Raw genomic sequence first — 17,449 nt, 5'->3', positions numbered from 1 at the left:
AATCCTAGAACTCCCTCCCTCACAGTTGGTGGGTGTATCCACATCAAATGCACCAGAGTGGTTCAAGAATACAATTCAGCATCACCTTCCCAATGGCAATAGGGATGGGCAATAAATATTGGTCTAGTCAATGATGCCCACGTTCCCATGAATGCATAAAAATATTTGAACGTTTAGTCACAAATCCTCATGATGTAATCTTAGAAATTTATGGCAGTGATATTTGCTATTTCATTCATCATGTTTTTGCCAGTAAAGAAAGAGCAATCCAGCCTAATTCCATGTCCTAGCTCTTGGTCTGTACTTTAAGAGGTTAATACATTTCAAATTCTTAGCCAAAACCTTTTTAATTAAAATGCAGATTACTGCCTCTGACAGTTTTTAGGCAACAAATTCCAAATTATCCTACTCACTGGGTCAAAATACATTTCCCCAGCTCCCCTCATATTCTAATACCCATTGCATTAAAGCTATTCCTCCTGCTTATTGACCTCCCTCTGGAGGGATGTAGGTTCAACATAATTTTATATATCTCAATTAAATTTTCCCTTTGCCTTTTCTACTTATAGTAACCTATCCTACCTATCTAATATTTTTCATAGATAGTATTTTCTAGAGCTGGCAACAACCACACAAATCTCCTCCACTGCAGTCACATCCTTCTTGTATTGTGATGACTAGAAGTGTACAGAGTATCTATTGCCAAACATGTGTCTTAGACAGTTTTAGCATACCTGCCACTCTTATAGTTTATGCCTTAGATAACAGATTTCTTTTTAATTTTTAAACTGCCTTACCTAGCTATCTCACCACCTCAATAATCTTTCCTGTAAGGTTCTTGTTTCTCTAAAAGTCTCAATATTTCACTGTTTATTGTGCATTCCCTCAATTTTTATTGTCCGCTTCAAATGCCATGAGCAGTCACTTTTAAAGATTGAATTCCAGTTTCTACCTTTCTACCCATTTTACCAATCCATATGTCTTTGTGATCTTTCGCTTTCTTCTTCACTATTGATTACACAATTAATTTTAACATTATTGCCTCATACATTTTTGTTCAGCCTAGTACCAATGTTAATATTTAATGAACTATAGGCATTACTAGCAAAATCAGCATTTATTGTCCATCACTGATTGCCATAGAACTGTTGGCTTCAAAGCCATTTAAGAGTCAACCAGATGGCTGTGGATCTGAAGTCACATGTAAAGCCAGATCAGATAGGGACTAGTGAACCTAATGATTTTTTTGCAACGATCAGTGATAATTTTGTGGTCAATTTACTAACACTAGTGTTCAATTCCAGAATTATTCATTGAATTTAAATACCATGAAAGAATTTGTATCCATGATCCTAGGTTCTGAATTACTAGTGACATTATAACTAAACCGTTGCCTCCTCTGCAAAGCACTTTTAGCATTTATCTAAATTAAATGTGCTAGCTAAAAGCAAGTTTTAAAATGTCAGCGAAGGCAATTTTTGTACATATTATCTATGTGTTTTGTTTGTTTCATTACTTGTAGGCAATAATGCAGACTAAACGTGGATATGAAGAGATATATTGCGACAGTTGCTATCAAGATAATTAATGTTTTCAAATGGATTTTATTTGCTGTTCTTACAGGACAATTTCAGAAACCTAAACCATGCAAAATTGGACCAGTGAGACTAGATGTAAACACTTTAAAGTAAATACCACATAGAGAAGTGGGACACAGGTGTAAATTTGTTTTCTTAACGTGGTGATGGTTTGTTGAAAACAGCCTCCCTCGGGATTAGACAGGTATTAGTTAACAGTGAGTCTCTTCCACTAATTCTTGATTAGTCTACTTTAGACAATTATGCTGGTATACTTACAGTTCAAAAGCAGTGAACATTTTACTTTTTTGTATTTAATCTATCTCCAGTTACAATATAGTTTGCATTTGTCACTTAAAGCTACTGAAGCCCTTAACTGGTCAATTAATGGCCGTTTAAAGAATGTTTTTGCCAGCTGCAACATAATACATTGGGTGGGGCATGCTGGAGGGAGAAAGGGTGAATCACTGCTTTACTACTTCTCCTACTCACGATAATAGGCAGGGGGGAATTGGGGGTACCTTGTTTGGCACCCACATTGTACCCACCCTTACCTTTAAACTAAACTCCCCACTCCCTCCTCACCAAGTGGTCCTTTCTGAAACTTACCCAAATCCAGTATCCATATTGCCTTCTTCACAACATTCTGTTGTAGTCACAGCAGTGGCTACTATTGCATTGTTGCACTGCCAGCTGCTGGAAAATTTCAAGGGCAGGACTTCCCTGTCCTTGAGGGTGCAAGTCCACTTTTACTTGGTGCCTTGCACAGCATATTATCACCCCCCCAACTATGAAATTCAACTCACTATCTAACTATTTACCCTATAAAGGCACTCAGGCTTTTGAAAAAACATCTATAACATTCCTCCTTAATCTTTCCTTTTCCACTGTCTCCTGTGACGAGCTTAGAACTACACAGAATAAGGGTAAAATTGGGCCATTCAAGTAGTAAAGACAATTGTTTGTGGTGTAAAATGGAACACGAATTTGCAATTAGTCCATTTAATGCTATTTGTGTAGATCCATTACAACTTCAATATTTCAGTGTGGCTTAATTAAAGTTTTGCAGTAATTCAATTTCATTAAATAAGACATTCCAGCACTAAACCCCAGTCACAACTGACTATAAATGCATAAATACCTGTGTTGAGTATTATTTAAATTTTGAAGAAACCTAACAAAGAGGAGTTTGGGAGTCTTCAAACATGAATCACAAAATTTAGCATCCAAGTTCAGCAGGTAATAGGGAATGTAAATGGAATGTTGGCCCTTATTTCAAAGGGAATGGAATATGAAAGTAGGGAAGTTCTGCTAAAACCATACAAGGAACTGGTCAGTCTGTAGCTGGAATGCTGTGAACAGTTTTGAGTTTGATTTATCGACTTACTGTTGTCATATACTGAGATACAGTGAAAAGTATCCTTGAAGCAATTTCTTCCAGATTAATGAGGTATATTGTTTTTCTCCTAGACCCAAATTGACTTATATTTTAAAAGAAGTGAATTTAACCAGGTATTCTTCAATTCAGAAAATAAGTGAGTTTATTCATCACTAAATGTGAGAAATAGTATTGCAATGCATACAAAACAGAGTAGAACTAAGAGCTAAGTCCAAAAAGGTTAGTGAAGAAAAGAGATTGGTCTCTGAGTTTTCTGTGAAGAGCAAATAAGAAAATGAAGTGCCTATTATTGAATTGAACTAGTAGTGTTGGCTTAGGCAGCTGAATAGTTGACTTAGAGATTCTTGATTTTGTAGGTTGGCAGAAATTCTGTTGTTCTGATTCTTTTCGCCAGTGATAGAATTCAGTGATGTATTCACAGTGAGAGAGTCATTCAAGTGCACGTGACAATAAAGGCTATTCTATTCTATTCTTTCTTTTTTTTTGTTTCATCTGCAATGAAAAGATATTTAAAATTATTATTCCCAAAGCTATGGTCCTCATAGCACTCCAGTTAACATATTAGGATGTTGGGCCAATAACACATGCAGACTATTGTTGCAATCAATTTTTAATCCCTTTGTTTGAATACTTCCAGAGGGTATAAATGGCATGTTTGCAAGAGGTGACTTTCAGCCAGCATAGGGATCGTCAGCCCTCTTGTTATCATTTTTTGTTAAGTCTCACCCTTTTTGAAGTTTCCCAGAAACTTTACAGTTGTTACATTCCAAGGGCTTCACATAGGATGTTGCTGCACAGTTTTGAATTTACATCTGCAGTTCCTAATACTGTAGCAATCCTCTTAAAAAAAACTAGAATTGAAAATAAATGTCTAGAGGATATATGTTTTCAATCTGAAAAACATAACATTATGAAAAGTATTTTGTTTATCTATTTTTGTTTATCCATCTTATCTATTGAGAGAAATCCAAATCTGAACCAGTTCAAGGCAGTTTGCTGTTCATCTATCATTTTGGATCACATAGCCAAAAACTGTTTTTAGTACAAATTAGCATTCTCAGGACTAAATATGAATCTGTGATACCACAATTCCATGATAATTTAGTCCAGTGAAACTGTCCAGGATGAAAAAGTAAGTCGATCTCATTCAAAGGTGAAAAAGAAGAACTGAAATAAAATACAGCAAAAGATAAAGATTTGTAATTAAATAAATGAATTGTTGGAAAAAAAATCAGCAGATCTAGATAACTTGGTCTAGCAACATCTATGAAAAGATAAATAATTGCTATTTCAAGTCCAATATGACTTCTTCAGAATAGCAAATTTATTCTGAGTTTGAGAGAAACAGGTTTTTGTCATCTGGTGGTGTAACAGGGGCTTCAGATTGAAAGTACAGTCTGAGTTCTTAACTATAACTGTTACATTTATAATGCACTTTCCAAAATAAATGGTGTACATGTTTTACTAGTAGATGTAAAGGAAATGGACTGTTCAAACAATGAAATTGATGGTATGATTAATTGTTTAAGAAAAATTGATGTAAGAAACCTAACCAGGGTCATGCTTTTCAAAGATTCTGAGGAAAGGTCACTCGACCCAAAAGGTTAACTCTGATTTCTCTCCACAAATGCTGCCAGATCTGCTGAGCTTTTCCAGCAACTTTTTTTTCATGCCTTTCAAATGCCACTGTATAAGTTAAGGATTAGATTACTTACAGTATGGAAACAGGCCCTTTGGCCCAACAAGTCCACACCAACCCTCCAAAGAGCAACCCACCCAGACCCATTCCTCTACATTTACCCCCTTCACCTAACATAACGGGCAATTTAGCATGGCCAATTCACCTAACCTGCACACTTTTGGACTGTAGGAGGAAACCCACGCAGACACGGGGAGAATGTGCAAACTCCACACAGACAGTTGCCTGAGGCGGGAATTGAACCCGGGTCTCTGGCGCTGTGAGGCAGCAGTGCTTGCCACTGTGCCACCCATGATATAAGAGTTATATATTTGCTTAAATAGCTCTTTATAAGATTTCAGATATGGAATATCTACACAATTCTTCTACTTTGGGCATATATATTGGATTAAATGGGGATTATCATATTGGAAAGACTCTGGCAAAAGTTTCCAAGAGAAAGTTAAATCTTTGATTAAATATTTTTAATCAAGTGCAAATGACAATGAATAAAATGTTTTCACGTCTAAAAAAAAGACGGTGTAGATAGACATAAGCAATAATAAAGTGATTGCTGTCGATACTGAAAGTAAATCAATTGCCCCCATCTCAGCCCACAGCAGCTGAAATATTCCCAGTCTGCCTGTCAACTGGGCACAGAATCTAGCTGATTGTGTGATTCTTGATGAGTGAGCCACTTCAGAACTTGTCAGCTGCATTCTAATGAAACTTGATCACCAAAATGGTGCAACTGATACAATGTATCAATTGTCTTTTGCTCAATTAGCATAACAAATTAAAATTCTCCCAAAGGGTCTAGGTAAAGCAACATTAATTCTATGTGACACAAGTATGCTGAAGAAATGCATCTGCCATGATAATCTTCCTTGTGCATTTAAGAAAGGTTTGAAATGGACTGTGAAGAGGATTGAAGACAGTGGGTATTGAATGTCACGATTCCAAGGAGACAGGAGGAGACAGATGTTTGTGTTTATTCTTAGCCAGATGCAAGTCCTTCCATTATACAATTCCTTCTGTAATAGCATTTTTCATTCCTCTGTCAAAGTTGTAGCTGTGGTGAAGGTGAGCTATAGGTTCACTCAGGTTAAGTGCAAGAAGTACAGAAACTTTACCTGTCTAGTTCAAGGGAAGATAGGAGGCCATGAATATGATTTAGAAGCTTATAGAATAAAAGACTAAGAAGGGCAAGAAGAAAGAGTAAGAGTTTGTGAAATAAGAGCTGCACTGCAGTATGTTGAAAGAAGTATAGTAAGAAAAACTATAACTTTTACCTAAGAGAGGTCACTTGTGGCCAAAAAGGGAAACTAAGGAAGATGTTGAAACTTTGACAAGGAATAACATTTGGAGAAATACAAGCTGAATAATGTAAAAGAGGAGTCATAGCATGGGATACAATCCAAGAGTTGGACCTAATATTTCAAAAGGAAAATGATTTTGTTGAAACTCCAGATGAGATGAAGGGTAACAGGGAACTGAGGACAAGGGCGGCACGGTGGCACAGTGGTTAGCACTGCTGCCTCACAGCGCCAGAGACCCGGGTTCAATTCCCGACTCAGGCAACTGACTGTGTGGAGTTTGCACATTCTCCCCGTGTCTGCGTGGGTTTCCTCCGGGTGCTTCGGTTTCCTCCCACAGTCCAAAGATGTGCGGGTCAGGTGAATTGGCCATGCTAAATTACCCATAGTGTTAGGTTAAAGGGGCGAATGTAGGGGTAGGGGTAGGGGTATGGGTGGGTTGCGCTTCGGCGGGTCGGTGTGGACTTGTTGGGCCGAAGGGCCTGTTTCCACACTGTAAGTAATCTAATCTAATGTAAGTAATCTAATCTAAAGGGCAGCTGTAAAGATTGAGCTGATACTGTTGAAAAAAACTGTTTGGGAGTATACCTATGATGTGAAGGTGCAATATATGATGTTAACAGTGTTGGTTAGCAAAGCACTAAGAATCACAAAGTTACTGTTGACCATGAATGCAACAAAATGAGGAATGAATCTGTAGTAGGAATCCAAGTGGAAGGAACATTACTGGTATTGATAAAATATGGCTGTAAAAGCAGAATGTAATAATACAAAGTTACAACTAAAAGAGAAAGACAAAAAAACTTCCATTTATATTGTACCTTCCATAGTTATAAGATATCCCAATGTACTTTGCAGAAAATGAAATACCTTTGAAGTATAGTCACTGATGTAATTTAGAAAACATGGCAGCCAATTAGTGCATACCAAGTTCCCACAATAGTAGTGCAATGATACTGATAATCTGTTTTTATGATATTGAGTATTGGCCAGGCCGTAAGGGTAACCCCTTTGCCTTTCTTCAAAATAATGCTGTAGGATCTTTTACGTCTGCCTCAGGAGGCATATAGGAGCTCAGTTAAACTGAGTGTTGGCACATTTGACATTGCAGTACTCTATCTGCATCCCACTGGAGCGCTAGTTTTTTTTAATTATGTTAATATCCTGATGTTGGTACTCAGACTTTCTGTCTCAGAGGCAAGAGTGCTAACAACTGTACCAAAGCTGACACCAAAAAAGGGTTAGCACTGTCACCTCACAGGATCAGAGACCTTGTTTTGATTTCACCGCTGGGCAACTGTGTGGAGTTTGCACATTCTCTGTGAGTCTGCGTGGGTTTCTTCCGGGTGCTCCAATTTCATCCCACAGTCCAAAGGTGTGCAGATTAGCTGTACTGGCCAAATTAAATTGCCGAAGATATTCAGGGATGTGCCAACTAGGTGGGTTAGCCATGTTCCTGGGATAAAGTGGGGAATGGGTCTGGGTGGGATACTCTTCAGAGGATTGGTGTAGAATCAATGGGCCAAATGGCCTGCTGCCACGATATGGGGATTGTATGATAATGTTTCAAATGTTTGGCTTTAGCGAAAATTTAATGTAAAAACATTTTTTCTGTGAGAGGACTTTTACAATCTGATTAAAAGTATCTTGCCTCATAAGGATAACAGGAGAAAGTGAGGACTGCAGATGCTGGAGATCAGAGCTGAAAATGTGTTGCTGGAAAAGCGCAGCAGATCAGGCAGCATCCAAGGAACAGGAGAATCGACGTTTCGGGCATGAGCCCTTCTTCAGGAAGAAGGGCTCATGTCCGAAATGTCGATTGTCCTGCTCCTTGGATGCTGCCTGACCTGCTGCGTTTTTCCAGCAACACATTTTCAGCTCATAAGGATAACAACCCCATTGATAGCACATATGAGACCATACAGAACCTCATCACCTCAGGAGATCTCCCACCTACAGCTTCCAACCTCATAGTCCGGGAACCCCGCACTGCCCGGTTCCACCTCCGTCCCAAGATCCACAAGCCTGACCACCCTGGCCGACCCATTGTCTCAGCATGCTCCTGCCCCACTGAACTCATTTCTACCTATCTCGACACTGTCCTATCCCCCCTAGTCCAGGAACTCCCCACATACATTTGAGACACCACCCACGCCCTCCACCTCCTCCAAGACTTCTGTTTCCCCGGCCCCCAACGCCTCTTCACCATGGATATCCAATCCCTCTACACCTCCATCCACCATGACCAGGGCCTCCAAGTCCTCCGTTTCTTCCTCTCCCGACGTCCCCAACAGTACCCTTCCACTGACATGCTCATTCAATTGGCCGAACTGGTCCTCACCCTTAACAATTTCTCCTTCGAATCCTCCCACTTCCTCCAGACCAAAGGGGTAGCCATGGGCACCCGTATGGGCCCCAGCAATGCCTGTCTCTTTGTTGGCTACGTAGAACAGTCGATCTTCCGTAATTACACCGGCACCACTCCCCACCTCTTTCTCCACTACATTGATGCCACCTCGTGCTCTCGCGAGGAGGTTGAGAACTTCATCAACTTCACCAACACATTCCACCCTGACCTTAAATTTACCTGGATCATCTCTGACACCTCCCTCCCCTTCCTGGACCTCTCCATCTCCATTAATGACGATCGACTTGATACCGACATTTTTTACAAACCCACTGACTCCCACAGCTACCTGGATTACACCTCTTCCCACCCTACCTCCTGCAAAAATGCCATCCCGTATTCCCAATTCCTTCGCCTCCGCCGTATCTGCTCCCAGGAGGACCAGTTCCACCACAGAACACACCAGATGGCCTCCTTCTTTAGAGATCGCAATTTCCTTTCCCACGTGGTTAAAGATGCCCTCCGACGCATCTTGTCCACATCCCGCACCTCCGCCCTCGGACCCCACCCCTCCAACTGTAACAAGGACAGAACGCCCCTGGAGCTCACCTTCCACCCTACCAACCTTCGCATAAACCAAATCATCCGCCGACATTTCCGCCACCTCCAAACAGACCCTACCACCAGGGATATATTTCCTTTCCCACCCCTTTCCGCCTTGCACAAAGACCATTCCCTCCGCCACTACCTGGTCAGGTCCACGGCCCCCTTCAACCCACCCTCCCATCCTGGCATCTTCCCCTACCACCACAGGAATTGCAAAACATGCGCCCACACCACCTCCCTCACCTCCATCCAAAGGCCCTAAAGGAGCCTTCCACATCCATCAAAGTTTAACCTGCACATCCACCAATATCATTTATTGTATCCGTTGCTCCCGATGCGGTCTCCTCTACATTGGGGAGAATGGATGCCTCCCAGCAGAGCGCTTTAGGGAACATCTCCGGGACACCCGCACCAATCAACCACACCGCCCTGTGGCCCAACATTTCAACTCTCCCTCCCACTCTGCAGAGGACATGGAAAGTCCTGGGCCTCCTTCACTGCTGCTCCTTCACCACCAGACGCCTGGAGGAAGAACGCCTCATCTTCCGCCTCAGAACACTTCAACCCCAGGGCATCAATGTGGACTTCAACAGTTTCCTCATTTCCCCTTCCCCCACCTCACCCCAGTTCCAAACTCCCAGCTCAGCACTGTCCCCATGACTTGTCCTACCTGCCTATCTTCTTTTCCACCTATCCACTCCACCCTCCCCCCCGACCTATCATCTTCATCCCCTCCCCCACTCACCTATTGTACTCTATGCTACTTTCTCTCCACCCCACCCTCCTCTCACTTATCTCTCCACCCTTCAGGCTCTCTGCCTGTATTCCTGGTGAAGGGCTTTTGCCCGAAACGTCGATTTCGCTGCTCCTCGGATGCTGCCTGAACTGCTGTGCTCTTCCAGCATCACTAATCCAGAATCTGGTTTCCAGCATCTGCAGTCATTGTTTTTACCTATATGAGAGGTACAGCAGAGCCACTTGACATTTAACAAAAAAAATTAAAACTAAAGTTCCCATAATTCCTGAGCACCATAGTGCTGCTCTCTCATTAAAGAGAGATGACTGGTGATGGCTTTGAAACAAATTTAATCATCTTGGTTTCAACTCAAATAATTCACAATTTACACTAAACAAATGCCAGATAAGTCATGCAAGGATACATCATGATAAACAATCCCCTGTGGCACAGTGGTTAGCATTGCTGCCTCACAGCGCCTGAGACCCGGGTTCAATTCCCGCCTCAGGCGACTGACTGTGTGGAGTTTGCACGTTCTCCCTGTGTCTGCGTGGGTTTCCTCCGGGTGCTCCGGTTTCCTCCCACAGTCCAAAGATGTGCAGGTCAGGTGAATTGGTCATGCTAAATTGCCCATAGTGTTAGGTCAGGAGTAAATGTAGGGGTATGGGTGGGTTGCGCTTCGGCGGGTCGGTGTGGACTTGTTGGGCCGAAGGGCCTGTTTCCACACTGTAATGTAATCTAATTGCCCATTTCCTGTGTGCCCATTGGTTCAGGGAAGGTGTGAGAAATCAATTTTGTGATGAATGGAGTACTTTAAAAATGGGAAATGGATATTCTGTTGCTGTAACCACTTCTTAACAATTTACAAGATAGTTTGGAATAATTTACAAACTCTTCAATAATGTGTAGTTTTAATTATTTCCAGCACATGTATCTAGTATGGTGATGAACTGTCTGAGAACAAATCTACCAACTCAGCAACCTGATACATAAGCAGGGGTAGCTATCTTACAAATAAATAGACGGAAGTTAGCAAAAAGATTTTTATAAAGAGATAAAACATTTCCTTAAGTAATGAACTGAAATATTTGCTGGATGGGCAAAAGAGACAGAATAGGATAAAGCTGAAAATGAGACCATGAAATGCTTACATTTGACATATTTCTTAAATGCAACAGATTTTGATCAACAATTCACTTAAGTAACTGTTCTACACTGTTGTTTTAATTAATAATTTTAATCCATATAAGTATGAAAGAGAAATACTTAAATGAACACAAAATTAACTGGAAACATTAGACTTTTTTACTAAGAATTTACTTTCATTTTGTTTTAGTTGGGCTTAACTGTAGTTTAATATATGTTTTGATATATGTATATATCTGATTTATGTACATGATTTATTTGAATCTTCTTTATAACCTGAGTGCCACTTGTGAAATCCTGAATCAAAATCCGATGTACTCAATGTTTTTTAATACTCTGAATGCTTTATCAATATCAAAGGCAAAATCTGTAATATCACTGTATAAATTTTAAGTGTGAGCATATACTTTTCAGTGTTTGCAGAAAGATTTGGTGGAATTTTCCAAGCCATTGAATGGCTTGGGGACTAGCAAAATTAGATTCTCTACAGTATGGAAACAGGCAACAAGTCCACACTGACCCTCTGAAGAGTAACCCATCCAGACCTATTCCCCGACCCTATATTTACTTCTGACTAATACATCTAGCAATATGGGTAATTTAGCATGGCCAATTCACCTCACCTGCACATCTTTGGATTGTGGGAGGAAACCAGAGCACCCGGGGGAAACCCACGTAGACATAGGGAGAATGTGCAAAATCCACATTGACAGTCCCCTGAGACTGGAATTGAACCCGGGTCCCTGGTGCTGTGAAGCAGCAGTGCTAACCACTGAGCCAGAAGAAATATGGGAAAATGATTGAAAAATATCTGAATCTTGATATCTCAGTGAAAAAGGTCCGATGTTCCCCTCAAGATTTCAACAGTGAATTTTTAATTTCACTAATAAGTGGCAACTACCTTAATTTCGCGCATTTGCACCTTATTAGCTAATCTCGCCTAATTTCGATGCAACTTGTAGTTATTCCCTCCTCTCCTGAGAAATTAGGTGATAACTGTTCCTGACTTGGAAATCATGTTGGTTACGTAGCAGATGCAGTTCCATGCTTCTCTGTGTCTCCAGTTTAATGTCTTTCACAACATGTTCCTAAATGCCAGTGCTGACTTTAGTGGATGAAGAATGAACGAGGAGCCTGTCCACAGAGCAATGTACCAGCTTCATCACATTTTCATGGTCGATCTCCAACCAATTCAGAATCCACTTCAGTCCTTCATCTTGAATCTCAGAGACACCTTTGACTTGTATGGTCCTAAGAGTTTGTTTTGCATTGGAGCAGGGGGGAGCCATCTCATACATCTGCATATATCTTATGACTCTTAGCTTCATTTCTTAGCACTGCCAGCCTCTGTAGATTGCATATCTCTTCACCCATAGAGTAGGAAGGGTTGGTAGGTGTGCCAGCTGAGTTGGATGAGAGCTATTCAGTGGAAAAGTGACATGCCAGTGACTATCAGGGTTGACGTATGTGCGCAACAGCAATTATAGTGAGTGTGAGGCAGCAGAGTGAAGATGGTATCACTTAGCCTTGCAGAGTACAGAAGACTTTTCCCTGCATAGCTGTGATTCTGTCTGTCCCTAACAGCACTAATCCAGACAGCAATTTGTGGTCTGAGATTAATGCCTCAGCCTCCTCTGGCGATCCGCTGGGTAGCAAATAGCCTTCCTCTCAAGCACACTGTCAACCAGGAAAGTGGGATGTCAGGTTCACTTTCTGAGATATCTTGGTTTTTCTAAGAGGGAAGTGTGTGAGATAGCTTCTGTCTAGTAGCATGTGAAGTAGTGTGCAGCTGCCTCAATGCCCTGCAATTTGCTTCCTGGTGAAACAGGTGTAGATAGGAAGCCATTTCCCTAGCCTTCCACTCATCTGGATAACAAGGACACCTACATCAGGCTCCTACTCATCGGCTACAGCTCTGCCTTCAACACCATAATCCTCAAAACTCTGAGACCTACGTCTTGGTTCCGCCCTCTGCAACTGGATCCTGGAGCTTCCTGACCCACTGCCTGCAATCCATGAAGATGGACAACAGCACTTCCTCCATGATAATCCTCAACACTACAAGGTGCACTGCAAGGATGCGTTCTCAGTTCCCTACAGTATTCCCTGTACACCCATGACTGTGTAGCCAAATTTTGTATGAATGCCATTGACAAATTTGCTGATGACACCACAGTGGTAGGCCAGGTATCAAACAACGATGAGTCAGAATACAGCAAGGAGATAGAGTGATTGGTGTCGTGGTGCAAAGACAACAATCTCTGTCTCAACGTTGACAAAAGAACTAATAATTGATTTCGGGAAGAAAGGAGGAGGATACATCCCTATCTATATTAACAGAGCTCAGATGGAGAGTGTCAAAAGTGTCAAATTCCTAGGAGTGACGTTCAACAATCTGTCCTAGATCTCCCACATAGAGGTGACAGTCAAGAAGGCACAACAACCCCTTTTCTTCTGTAGTCTGCTTAGGAAATTCAGCATTTCCATAAGGACCCTCACCAACTTTTACAGATGCACCAGAGAAAGCATTCTACCTGGGTGCATAATGGCCTGGTACGGCAACTGCTCTGCCCAGGACCAGAAGAAACTACAGAAACTTGTGTGCACAGCCCAGACCATCATGGAAGTCAATCTTCCAACCATGGACTCCATTTACACTGCTAGTTGCCACAGAAAAGCTGCCAATATCATCAAAGACCCCTCGCATCCCGGTAATACTCTCTTCCGACGTCTTCCTTCCAGGCAGAAGATACAGAAGCTTGAATACATGCACCAACAGGTTCAAGAACAACTTCTGCTGTTATTAGACTTTTGAACGGACCTCTCTAACTTAAAATCACGTCTAAATTGCTAATGTTGGTCTTACTTTGTGCACCTCCTATATAGCCGTAACCTTGTATGTCTTGCTCTGTCTAAGCACTCTATCATCTATGTATCCTTGTTTGCTATGATCTACCCGTACTGCTCACAAAATAACATTTCACTGTATTTGGGTGACTTCAATAAATCAAGTCAAATAAAAATGTACCAACAGCTTTTATGTTGGGAGGTCTTGACAAAAGTAGAAATTTCACCTCTCCTGCTGCACTATTGTGTGAGAAGAGGTTAATGAATGAAGAGAGCAGAAGATTGAATGAGAAATATTACTTTGAACTATGATAGGACACCCATTAAGAGACTCACCAAAATAATACTTAGCCTAAAAAATGGGAATATTCAGTCCATTATATACTTCATGATAGAAAATGAGAAGTTTTCTTTCTTGAGCCAGAAATCAAAGACATTTCTTGGTATTCTAGTCAGCTCTTAAATTCTGTATTATTTTCAAGAAGTGTTTGGATTTTGTTGTTTCAATACGAGAATGAAAAGTGGGCCAGGTAGCTTAAGAATGTGAATCTTAATTTACTATTTGTGCAACACACTGAAGATGTTAATTTTTCCATTTCTTTGCATAAGGTATTATTCACATACCTCAGATCTACTGCCACCATCATATTCTGGTCTGATTCATGTGATATGGATCCAAAATGTAAGATTCCTTACAGAGCCTTGTACTCTTACACTGACTCTTTGTATTTTGTCACTTCTCATCAATTTTTGTCTTTTTTGCTCTGCATGCCATATGTCACTGTCCATCATGAAGTAATAAAGTGTAGTGTCTCAGAATACGACTTACAGGAAACAAATAAAATTGACAAAAAAAAAGAGGCATGAAAGAAAGTCAAGGATTCATGATGTAAATTTGTTGCATTCTGTCTTTTAATGCATAGTTAAGATTGATTAAATCATGTATGAGTTATAGTATTGGTGGCACATAGTAGTTAGGATCCCATGCTAGTAGCACTGCCCTGTTGCATAGGGTGTACATTAGTTAGATATCATCTTCACAGTGACATAACCCTTGATTCAAGTTATCATCATCAAACTGGTTGAAAATGTTCCAAGTTTCTTGTAAGGGTTTGTTAACAAACAAAAAGACAGACATTTTCCTTTTATATGTAAAAATTGTACAAAAATATAAGCAATTTCCACATACATGTTTGAACTTATCTGGTTGACTCTAAGTTGAAAGTTTAATTGTATCATATTAAAACTAATAGAATCAAAACATCAACACCTCATGCAACAGATTTAAGAGTTCATTAAAAGGTGCTGTAAAGACCAAAACAGCAAGTTGGCAGTCATTGAAAGTTAATAATTTATCTAAACCTTCATTGTGTTCAAGCTTCATTTCTGAGAAAACTTTGTTACTTATTTTTGATTGTGTGGTAGTGGAAATGCCAAGGCCGATCCTTGTTTCTTTTTCAGAAAGGCAGTAATATAGTCAATGTTATTCTTCACAGCACTTAGGATTTGTTTTCATAAAACAGGGGTGAATAGCCATACCTTAATACCTTCCTCTTAGATTCGGCTGTCTGTCTAAAGTTTTCTTCAAATCACTTTTTGGTTGGAGTAGTGCTGTTTTCAACCCTTGACTTAGTATAAAGAGACAGCAAGGAGCCAAAATTACCTCATCCTATACAGTAATAACTCCGACCTACCTGGGTCATTTTTCACTTATTTGGGTTGATATTAGTGTTGTAACTGTACTGAAACAGTTTGTCTGCAGGTTTGGCCAGTTCTGCACGACAGCTCTTAAGGAATCTCAGCCAGGATCTTGTTGGCCCAGAGGCTTTGTTACATTCAATGCGCACAATAATTTCTTGGTCGGGCTGAAAATCATTGCAAACTTTTCTTTTCCCTTTGTGCTGGAATCCACAATCACTGATGAGAATATTCATAAAGGCTTTTGTTTAATGGAGCCAATATCTCCCATCATTCATGACTGGATCTGGCAGGATTGCACAGCTTTGATCTAATTCATAGGGCTGTGGGATTGCTTAGCTGTTTATAGCATGCTGCTTCCCATATTTTGCATGCATGTAAGACTGTGTTGTAGCTTCACCAGAATAGCTTCTAAGTTTTAGGTGCACTTGGTACTGCTCTTCATTGTAACAGGGATAATCCTGCTTTTTGATGGAAGTAAAGGTTCTGCTGGGCTGAGTGGTTATAAATTAGGGTGGAATGCAATCCTGCTACTGCTGATGGCCAGCAATAGAGTCATAGAGATGTACAGCACAGAAACAAACCCTTCAGTCCAACCCATTCATGTTGACCACATATCCCAACTCAATCTAGTTCCACCTGCCAACACCCATTCCATATCCTTCCAAACCCTTCCTATTCATATACCCATCCAGATGCCTTTTCAATGTGGCAATTGTACTAGCCTCCACCACTTCCTCTGGCAGCTCATTCCATACACGTACCACCCTCTGTGTGAAAAAGTTGCCCCTTTGGTCTCTTTCCCCTCTCACCTTAAACTTATGCCCTCTAGTTCTGGACACCCCCACCCCAGGGAAAAGACCCTGTCTATTTATCCTATCCACATCCCTCATGATTTTATAATCCTCTATAAAGGTCACCACTCAGCCTCCGAACCTCCAGGGAAAACAGCCCCAACCTATTCAACCTCTCCCTATAGTTCAAATCCTCCAACCCTGGCAACATCCTTGTTAATCTTTTCTGAACCCTTTCAAGTTTCACAACATCCCTTAGATAGGAAAGAAACTGGAATTGCATGCAATATTCCAATGGTGGCCTAATCAATGTCCTGTACAGCAGCAACATGACCTCCCAACTCCTGTACTCAATACTCTGACCAGTAAAGGAAAACATAACAAACGCCTTCTTCACTATCCTATCTACCTGTGACTCCACTTTCAAGGAGCTATGAACCTGCACTGCAAGGTCTCTTTGTTCAGCAACACTCCCTTGGACCTTACCAGTAAGTGTATAAGACCCGTAAAATTTGCTTTCCCAAAATGCAGCACCTCACATTAAACTCCATCTGCCACCTCTCAGCCCATTGGCCCATCTGATCAAGATCCCATTGAAATCTGAGGTAACCTTCCTCGCTATCCACTACACCTCCAATTTTGGTGTCATCTGCAAACTTACTTCTTGTGCGCACATCCAAATCATTTATATAAATGATGAAAAGTAGTGGACCCAACACTGATGCTTGTGGCATTCCACTGGTCACAGGTCTACAGTCTGAAAACCAAGCCTTCACCACCCACCCTTTGTCTTCTACCTTTAAGCCAGTTCTGTATTCAAATGGCTAGTTCTCCCTTTATTCCATGAGATCTAAACTTGCTAACCAGTCTCCCATGGGGACCTTGTTGAACACCTTACTGAAGTCCATATAGATCACGTCCACTGCTGTGCCCTCATCAATCCTCTTTCTTAATTCTTCAAAAAGCTCAATCAAGTTTGTGAGAAATGATTTCCCATGCACAAAGCCATGTTGACTATCCCTAATCAGTCCTTGCCTTTCCAAATACATGAACTTCCTGTCCCTCAGGATTCCCTCCAACAACTTTCCAACCACCGATATCAGGCTCACTGGTTTTTAGTTCCCTGGCTTGTCCTTACCACCTTTCCTAAACAGTGGCACCATGTTAGCCAACCTGCTCAAAGATGCCCAGTTTTAAGCTGTTAGATGTATCCTGCATCTATCTTATTCAGTGCACATACATAATATAATAAGATAATGTCCTCAGCGGTCACCAAAATATCTTTTATGGATATGGAGGCAGTAA

The 17,449-nt window shown here is 41.0% G+C and overlaps 1 long non-coding RNA gene across 1 annotated transcript in view; it reads right to left on the bottom strand.

Annotated features, from left to right (window-relative positions):
- Positions 1 to 3,048: 3,048 nt before the first annotated feature.
- Positions 3,049 to 17,449, bottom strand: part of LOC122564916 (uncharacterized) — a 34,677-nt gene continuing 20,276 nt past the window's right edge. The window contains exon 3 of the long non-coding RNA XR_006316040.2: positions 3,049 to 3,869. This is a non-coding gene — a long non-coding RNA (uncharacterized LOC122564916). The remainder of the gene's footprint in view (positions 3,870 to 17,449) is intronic.

Source organism: Chiloscyllium plagiosum, unplaced genomic scaffold (assembly GCF_037043375.1).
Source record: "Chiloscyllium plagiosum isolate Xiang-an unplaced genomic scaffold, Cpla_swu_hap1 HiC_scaffold_21, whole genome shotgun sequence".
NCBI classification, from domain to species: Eukaryota; Metazoa; Chordata; class Chondrichthyes; order Orectolobiformes; family Hemiscylliidae; genus Chiloscyllium; species Chiloscyllium plagiosum.
Note: the sequence above shows the minus strand (reverse complement) of the source record. Positions and strands in the feature narration are given on the sequence as shown.